Below are 7,923 nucleotides of genomic sequence, written 5' to 3' on the forward strand. Positions count from 1 at the left end.
CAGAGTCTCACTGTGTCTGCCCAGGCTGGAGTGCAGTGGTATGATGTTGGCTGACTGCAGTCTCCGCCTCCTGGGTTTCAGCGATTCTTGTGCCTCAGCCTCCCGAGTCGCTGGGATTACAGGCATGCACTACTATGCCTGGCTAATTTCTGTATTTTTAGTGGAGACAAGGTTGACAAGGTTCATCATGTTGGCCAGGCTGGTCTCAAACTCCTGACCTCAAGTGATCTACCCGCCTTGGCCTCTCAAAGTGCTAGGATTACAGGTGTGAGCCCCTGTGCCCAACCTAGATTGTTCCTTTATGATGAACACTGGTACTGTCAGCAGATATGGAGACTATAGGAGCCTATTTCTTCTGTATAAGAGAAGACATTCTAAGGCTGGGACTAGAAGTTTCATGCTTCTTGAAAATGCCTATCTCCTGAATTCCACCATTCCTCCTCTGGTCCCTCTGCCCTACTCCTTCCTTGTTTCTTGGCTTGTTTTGCTCCCTCCACCCTGTTCCAGCAGAGGAGGAGGAGGGCTACTCACATTCTTCTATCTGACTCCCTCGTGCACTCACCTCCAGGTTATCACTCCCCCATTCCTTGACTACAGCTTCTTTGTTGCGAATTCCTAATCCTGACCTCTCACTTCAGAATTAGTCCCAGATTTTCAACTGCTCCATTTGAGTGTTCCACCATTGCCTCAAATCCAGTGTCCAAAACACATCATGGACCCTCTTCCCTGCCAAACTGCTTTTTCTCCCAACATTCCCATTTCCATCAGTCAGAGCTCATTTTCTTTGGGCTCCTAGATTAGATAATTTTAAATCACCTTCCCCCGTTTCTGTTCCCTGTATTCTTTCACCAAATTCTGTTCTTTCTTCCTTTGCGAAGCTTCCTGGATCCTCATCTTCTATGATACTCCCATTGCCCACACCCTGAGATTCACACCCTAATGACTACAGGCTCCATTGCTTCTTCAGATTGACCTCCCTGACCTTCATTATTACTGTCCTCGAATCACTGCCAGGTAAATGTTCTAAAACACAATGGCTTTGTAAGTGTCTCATTCTACTGTGTGGTTTTAAATGTCTTTCATAAGCAGTATTGTAGGTACCTTATTTCCTGTTTCACTTCTACACATACCTTTCCCCAAAGATCATCAGCACCTAGCCCAGCGCAGGCAGACAATGTGTTTATTACACTTTTTAAAAAATCTAGGCTATCAGAGAACTCTGTTTTGTAGTAACTGGCAGAAGACAGAGAGTCAAGTCTTACATCATCAGCCACAAAGGGAGTTGTGCAAAAGTTTTGTAAAAAAGGAAGACAATTCTAAGAAAAATTTACTAAGAGTAAACAGTCTCAAATCCTTAACCTGTTACCTCAGAATCCTCTGTAGTACTCTGAAATGCAGGTTCCTCATACCCTCTTCCAGAGAATCTAATTTAGAAGGTTTTTGCCAGAACCTAGGAACCAGCATTTGAACAGCAATTCTCCAGGAGATTGTACTGCAAATCAGGTTTCTAAAAAAAACTCAGAGCTAATGTATTTATTCCTTCAAAGGCTGAGCAAAGAAATGCTTCAATATAGAAAATGCTTTTTTTCCCTTCAATAAGTAGTACATAAGCTTTTTCCCTAGTTGCAGCCTCCTGTGGTTTATGAAGAAAACAGTGTTGTAAAAATAAAGTTATTGTCATGACTAGTTCTTGGATCAGACAATCCTGGAATGTTTTCCGCCCATGGCCAAAAACAGAAACTGAAGAAACTTAATGACATTTTTCTTACATAACTAAAGAAAGCTATGTGTAAAATTGTTTTTTAATGGTGAAAGAAACTCCTTGAATGCACAATCTTCTCGATCCCTTTTTTATTTCTGTACCCTCAGTATTTTGCATATGCTCATGGATCTGAGATATGAAATTTTAAAACAATTTTGTTGTAATTTAGAAATAGTTACAGAAGGGAAAAAATGGATAGGTAACATTTTTTGAATTCTTGTGAAACATTAACCTAAAACAGCAGGTGATTCCTGTTAAAATTTATATACTGAATTTATCTGCAGAATCACACTGCAGATATGAAAAGGAAATTGACAAATTGAAGACTATTCTCCCAACTCAGAAGATGATTAATGTGGTAAAAAAAAAAAAAAAAAAAAAAATTCCCTAAAATTCATTGGCATGACTAGTCTCCAGCTCTTCAGGCCAGGGTCTGTTCAATGCCAGACAGACTGTCCCTGCAGGAACACATGTCATTGCCCTAGGGATTCAATGAATTATTTTGATTTCAAAGAGTTACTCCAGGCCAGATGCGGTGGCTCACATCTATAATCCCAGCACTTTGGGAGGCTGAGGTGGGTGGATCACTTGAGGTCAGGAGTTCCAGACCAGCCTAGCCAACGCGGTAAAATCCCATCTCTACTGAAAATACAAAAATTAGCCGGGTGTGGTGGCATGTGACTGTAATCCTAGCTATTCAGGAGGGTGAGGCAGGAGAATCACTGGAATCTGGGAGGCGGAGGCTGCAGTAAGCCGAAATCATACCACTGCACTCCAGCCTGGGCAAGAGAACAAGACTCCATCTCCAAAAAAACAAAAACAAAAAAACACTCCATGTTTCCTAGTTAGGGGTTAGAGAAAACAGTCTGGCAGTTTGTTTGATGTGATTTATACTGGTACCTAAATCATTTCTGGTGCTTGCTAATGAGCACTGTGCCTTGACTCCCTTTCTTTTGTGGCTTTTCTTAGAAAGGATCTATCTAGGGGAAAGCAAGAAAGAAGGAGGTATGGGTTAGGTACTAATTCTGTGAGACAGGGGAAGAGGCCAGCACTGTGTACTGACTACATCTGCAAGGCAGTGTGGATTAATAATAATAATAAACAGTATTGATAACTATCATGGATTGAGTGCTTACTCTACATATGCTAGCAGCTAGTTATGGCTCTAAACACTAGTCCTCACAGCAGCCTTAAGAAGGAGGTACTATTATTACTATCTCCATTTTGCAGATTATAAAACTAAGGCTGAGAGAAAAAGGACTTGCCCAAAATCACAGTCATGTAAGGAAGAGAGCCAGGATTTCAACCTAAGCAGTGTGGCTCCAGAAAGAATAATCTGTGGGGTGGTAAGGGCATAAGATACAGAATCTGTACCAGCACCATCCAATAGAACTTTCTGGGACTATGGAAATGGTTGCTATCTGTGCTGTCCAATACAAGAGCTGCTCATCACTTGTGAAAGTGGCTGGTGAGACTAAGCAACTGAAGTTTAATTCAATTCAATTTTAATTCATTTACATTAAAATGTAACTAGCCACATGTAGCCAGCGGCTCCTATACTGGATGGCACAGATCTACACTACAGAAAGAGTCCCTGCTATTGACCAGCTCTGGGATCATGTATGACAAGAAGTAGTCCAGGTGAATTGGCTCATGCCTGTAATCCCAGCACTTTGGGAGGCCAAGGTGGGCTTGAGTCCAGGAGTTTGAGAGCAACTTGGGCAAGATGGCAAAACCCCATCTCTACAAAAAATACAAAAATTAGCCAGCTATGGTGGTACACACCTGTGGTCCCAGCTACTTGGGAAGCTGACGTGGGAAGATGGATCGGGCCTGGAAGGTTGAAGCTGCAGTGAGCAATGATCTCACCACTGTACTTCAGCCTGGACAACAGAGCAAGATGCCATCTCAAAAAAAAAGTTGGATCCTTGATATCTGCCCCCCTTGGATGCTAGTGACCCACCACTATCTTGGGATTATGTCTTGAGCCACCTCCAGTGACTATACAGACTGTGCCCTGCAAAAAGACATCAACTGATGGCTGAAAGCCAGCCCAAGTACCATCTGCTGTCAGCTTTGGTGAGAGCCTGCTTCAGCCCAGAGGAAGAGGAATGCTTTTTCAAATTGGTCAGTCCAGTTTTTTTGTAATTCATTCACCTAGAGGGAACATTCTTTTAACAATTTACATTGAGACTTGTTTTTTTCTAGTATATCCCCAAGGCATTTCCCTATTTTTGTCTTGAAAGAGCCCCAAGGATTAGGCCACCATCTGCCTCTAGTGCCACCACGATTCTAATAGCTGGGAAAATTTCTTAATCCAGTCTGCCATGGAATGAGATACAGTTTTAAGACTTCTTGCCTTCTTCTCCAGCCCCTATAGACATAGATTCTTTAAAGATTTTCCCTGCGGTTTTACCAATAATGACTCCAGGGAAAACAACAGGGGTTAATAGCATAATAAACATATGCATGCTACCAACTCACAAGACATCTTAAAGCCTTGTGTAATGGCTCTCCCTAAACCTTACTGCAATATCAACAGCCAGGCTACTCCTTCTTAGTAAGGCTTAGTTCTTTGGCCCCTTCTTAGCAATCCTTTAGGAAGCTAGATCTACTCAATCCTTCTCTCTTTTTATTCATGAATGGTAATACTCCTCAGTTCCTTATACCTCATAAGTTGTCACCTCAACACTGAATATTCTCTAGCTTTGGATCCTATCAAACATTCAAAACTTATTTATGGAATATTTACTATATATCAGGCACCAAGAGAAACAAGACACAGCTCCTGCTCTCAAGAGCAACTGCAGCCTGTAGCAAGCTATCATCAAGTGACAGGAAATAACAACACAATGTGCTGGGTAGTATGACACAAGAAACTGCAAGGTGCCGTGGGACAAGAGGAAAGAGTACATGTCTAGACTTGAGAGGTCAAGGAAGGCTTTCTGGAGAGGAAATGGTGTCTGAGCTGAGCTAAGAACAAATAAGAGGCAAGCAGATGAAGAGGAAAGGCCTAGGCTGCAAGAGGATGCAGAATGTTTCCACTATTCCGTTTGAATATTCTGTTTGAATTCCAGTGTTGTGTTTATTTGAAGAATGAGTCTGAGGAGCTGAAGGAAGTTTGCTGTGGGTGAATGGTGGGCTGCAGGGGGTGGGGGGAGGTGCATAGAGGTAGATGCAACTGAGTCTGGAGATGTTGACAGGGGCCAGGTCATAAAGCAATTTGTCTGTGGTGGTGTAGAGTTTGGACTTTAACCTAAAGCCACCAGGGAGCCACTGAAGGGCTTTAAGTAAAGGAGAAACAATAGGTACCAAGAGTGAGCAGGTGAAACTACAAAACCTTAAATGAGATTTACATGATGGGGGGAAGAAACAGACCTCGGACATAACCACACAGAACTTCTGGCTTCACCTAAAGCACTTCCCAACTTTGCCAGGAGGATCCTTCCACCAGGGAGGAATAAGGATGTGAATCCCGGGGCAATTTTAGAGGTTTTCATCCAAAAATGTATGTGATTGTTTCTTTTGCATTCTATTCCATGACATAGCCATGAATGTTTTAACGTACCAAAAATTCTTTTCATCAGGTCACCAGGCAAAATAGACACTTTAGCATGAAAGGCCATATTTATCCAGTAGCTTCACAAGTCTTGGACATGGCCCCTCACATCCCATTCTCTCAGAAGCAGTCTTAACAAATGATAGTCAAGGGTAGTATGATGCAAGAAATTGCAAGGTGCCGTGAGACAAGAGGAAGGGACACATGTCTAGACTTGAGAGGTCAAGGAAGACTTTCTGGAGTGGAAATGGTATCTGGGCTGAGATAAGGACAAATAACAAGGTCATGTGGAGGGCAGACTGCCTATGCTAGGTCTCCCCTTCTCCACCCTGATATCACAATGATTAAATATCTCCATTTCTCAAAATGCTCTTCCCCAGAGGCCAGCCTCAGAGAAACTCCCTCATCTGGGCAGTCTGCCTCCTTCATCAAAGCCTCCCAGGCGGAGGGAGGTCAGGACGCAGTGGCTCATGCCTATAATCCCAGCACTTTGGGAGGCTGAGATGGGTGGATCACAAGGTCAGGAGTTCAAGACCAGCCTGGCCAAGATGGTGAAACCCAGTCTCTACTAAAAATACAAAAAAAAAAAAAAAATAGCTGGGCATGGTGGAGGGCACCTGTAATCCCAGCTACTCAGGAGGCTGAAGCAGAGAATTGCTTGAACCCACGAGACAGAGGTTGCAGTGAGCCGAGATCGTGCCACTGCACTCCAGTGTGGGCAACAGAGCAAGACTCTGTCTCAAAAAAAATCTTTCCAGTCTCTTCTCCATCCACCCATCCACCTCCCCACAACCCCACCCCAAGCTCCAACCTAACTTCCCACAGGAATCTATCTATCCCTCTGCAACAGCCTTCAGCATACACTATCTTATTTAATTTAATGCAGGTCACTGTATCAGGTACTATCTCCTCCTCTATGTTTTAAGCTTTAGGAGAGAAGAGACATGTTTCTTGTCTCTGCTGTACATTCAGTGGTTTATCCACAAAGTATTCTAAATAAAGGTTTACTGAATTAAACCAGATTAACTTGGTCTTCCTTTCTTGTTCTGTTGCTAATAATTATAGGCTCTAAAGGAAATGATGGAAGACTAACTTAGAAATGTAACAAACATTGTAGTAGATATAGTCACAAATACCAAATACTAAAGGATCAAATATCAAAACATCAAGGTTATTCTGTAGGAAGCTAAACTACTTTTTGAGGCTGAGTGTGGTGGCTCACACTTGTAATCTCAGCACTTTGGGAGGCTGAGATGGGCAGATCACTTGAGGCCAGGAGTTTGAGACCAGCCTGACCAACATGTTGAAACCCTGTTTCTACTAAAAATACAAAAATTAGCTGGACATAGTGGTACATGCATGTAATTCCAGCTGCTTCAGAGGCTGAGGCAGGAGAATCACTTGAACCCAGGAGGCAGAGGTTGTAGTGAGCCAAGATCGCACCACTGCACTCTAGCCTGGGTGACAGAGCAAGACTCTATCTCAATCAATGAATCAATAAACAAACTACCTTACGGCCCCAGACATGATATAATTTTCCTTTTTAAAAGCAGACATCAGGCTGGGCGCAGTGGCTCACGCCTGCAGTCCCAGCTACTTGGGAGGCCAAGGCAGGAGAATTGCTTGAAGAGGAGATGGAGATCGGAGTGAGCCGAGATTGTGTCATTGCACTCCAGCCTGGGCAACAGAGTGAGCCTCCATCTCAAAAAAAAAAAAAAACATCAATAACTCATATATTGCTAGGGGGAATGTAAGGTGAACTAACTTCTTTAGAAAACAGTTTGGCATTAAAAAAATAAAACTAAATATGCAATTACTATATGACCCAGCAATTACACTTTTGGGCATTTATTCCAGAGAAATGAAAAGTTATGTTCACATAAAAATCTGTATGCAAATATTTACAGTAGCTTTATTCATAATAGTGAAAAACTGGAAACAACTGAGATATCCTTTAATGAATGAATGGTTTAAAAAACTGGTACATCCATATCATGGAATACTACTGAGCTATAAAAAGGAGTAACCTCTTGATATGCAACTACTTGTACAGATCTCCAGGGTATTATACTGAGTTTTTTTTTTTTTTTTTTTAAGCCAGTCTTAAGTGGTTATATACTATAGGATTCCATTCCAGTAACATTCTTGAATTAAAATTAAAGAGATGGAGAGCAGATTAAGGTTGCCAGAGGTTAGAGGCTTGGGGGAGAGGGGTGTGAAGGAGAGATGGTTTAAGAGGGAGGTAAGTGTGTCTATAAAAGTACAACTCCTTGTGGTGATTGAACCATTATATATCTTCATGTGATAAAATTGCATACAACGATACATATACACACACAGAGTGCATGTAAAGCTGTTGAAATAGGATTGAGGTTTTTGGATTGTACCCATGCCAATTTTCTGCTTTTGATAATGTACTATAGTTACATAAGATGTTACCATTGGGAGAAACTGAGTGAAGGGTATATGGGATGTACATTTTTTTTGTAACATACAGGATCTATATTTGAAAATAGAAAGTTTATTTAAAAAGGAGACACCAAAGGCAGATGCATTTTTCATTGAAGCAAACTGTCCATCTTGTTGGGTTTGCAGAAAAAAA

General features: G+C 42.0%; 1 protein-coding gene across 1 annotated transcript in view; it reads right to left on the minus strand.

Moving 5' to 3' along the window:
• IL13RA1 (interleukin 13 receptor subunit alpha 1) overlaps positions 1-7,923 on the minus strand; it is a 68,526-nt gene that overhangs the window by 37,099 nt on the left and 23,504 nt on the right. The gene's annotated exons all lie outside the window — the stretch shown is intronic.

This window comes from Cebus imitator, unplaced genomic scaffold, assembly GCF_001604975.1.
Source record: "Cebus imitator isolate Cc_AM_T3 unplaced genomic scaffold, Cebus_imitator-1.0 Scaffold445, whole genome shotgun sequence".
Classification (NCBI taxonomy): domain Eukaryota; kingdom Metazoa; phylum Chordata; class Mammalia; order Primates; family Cebidae; genus Cebus; species Cebus imitator.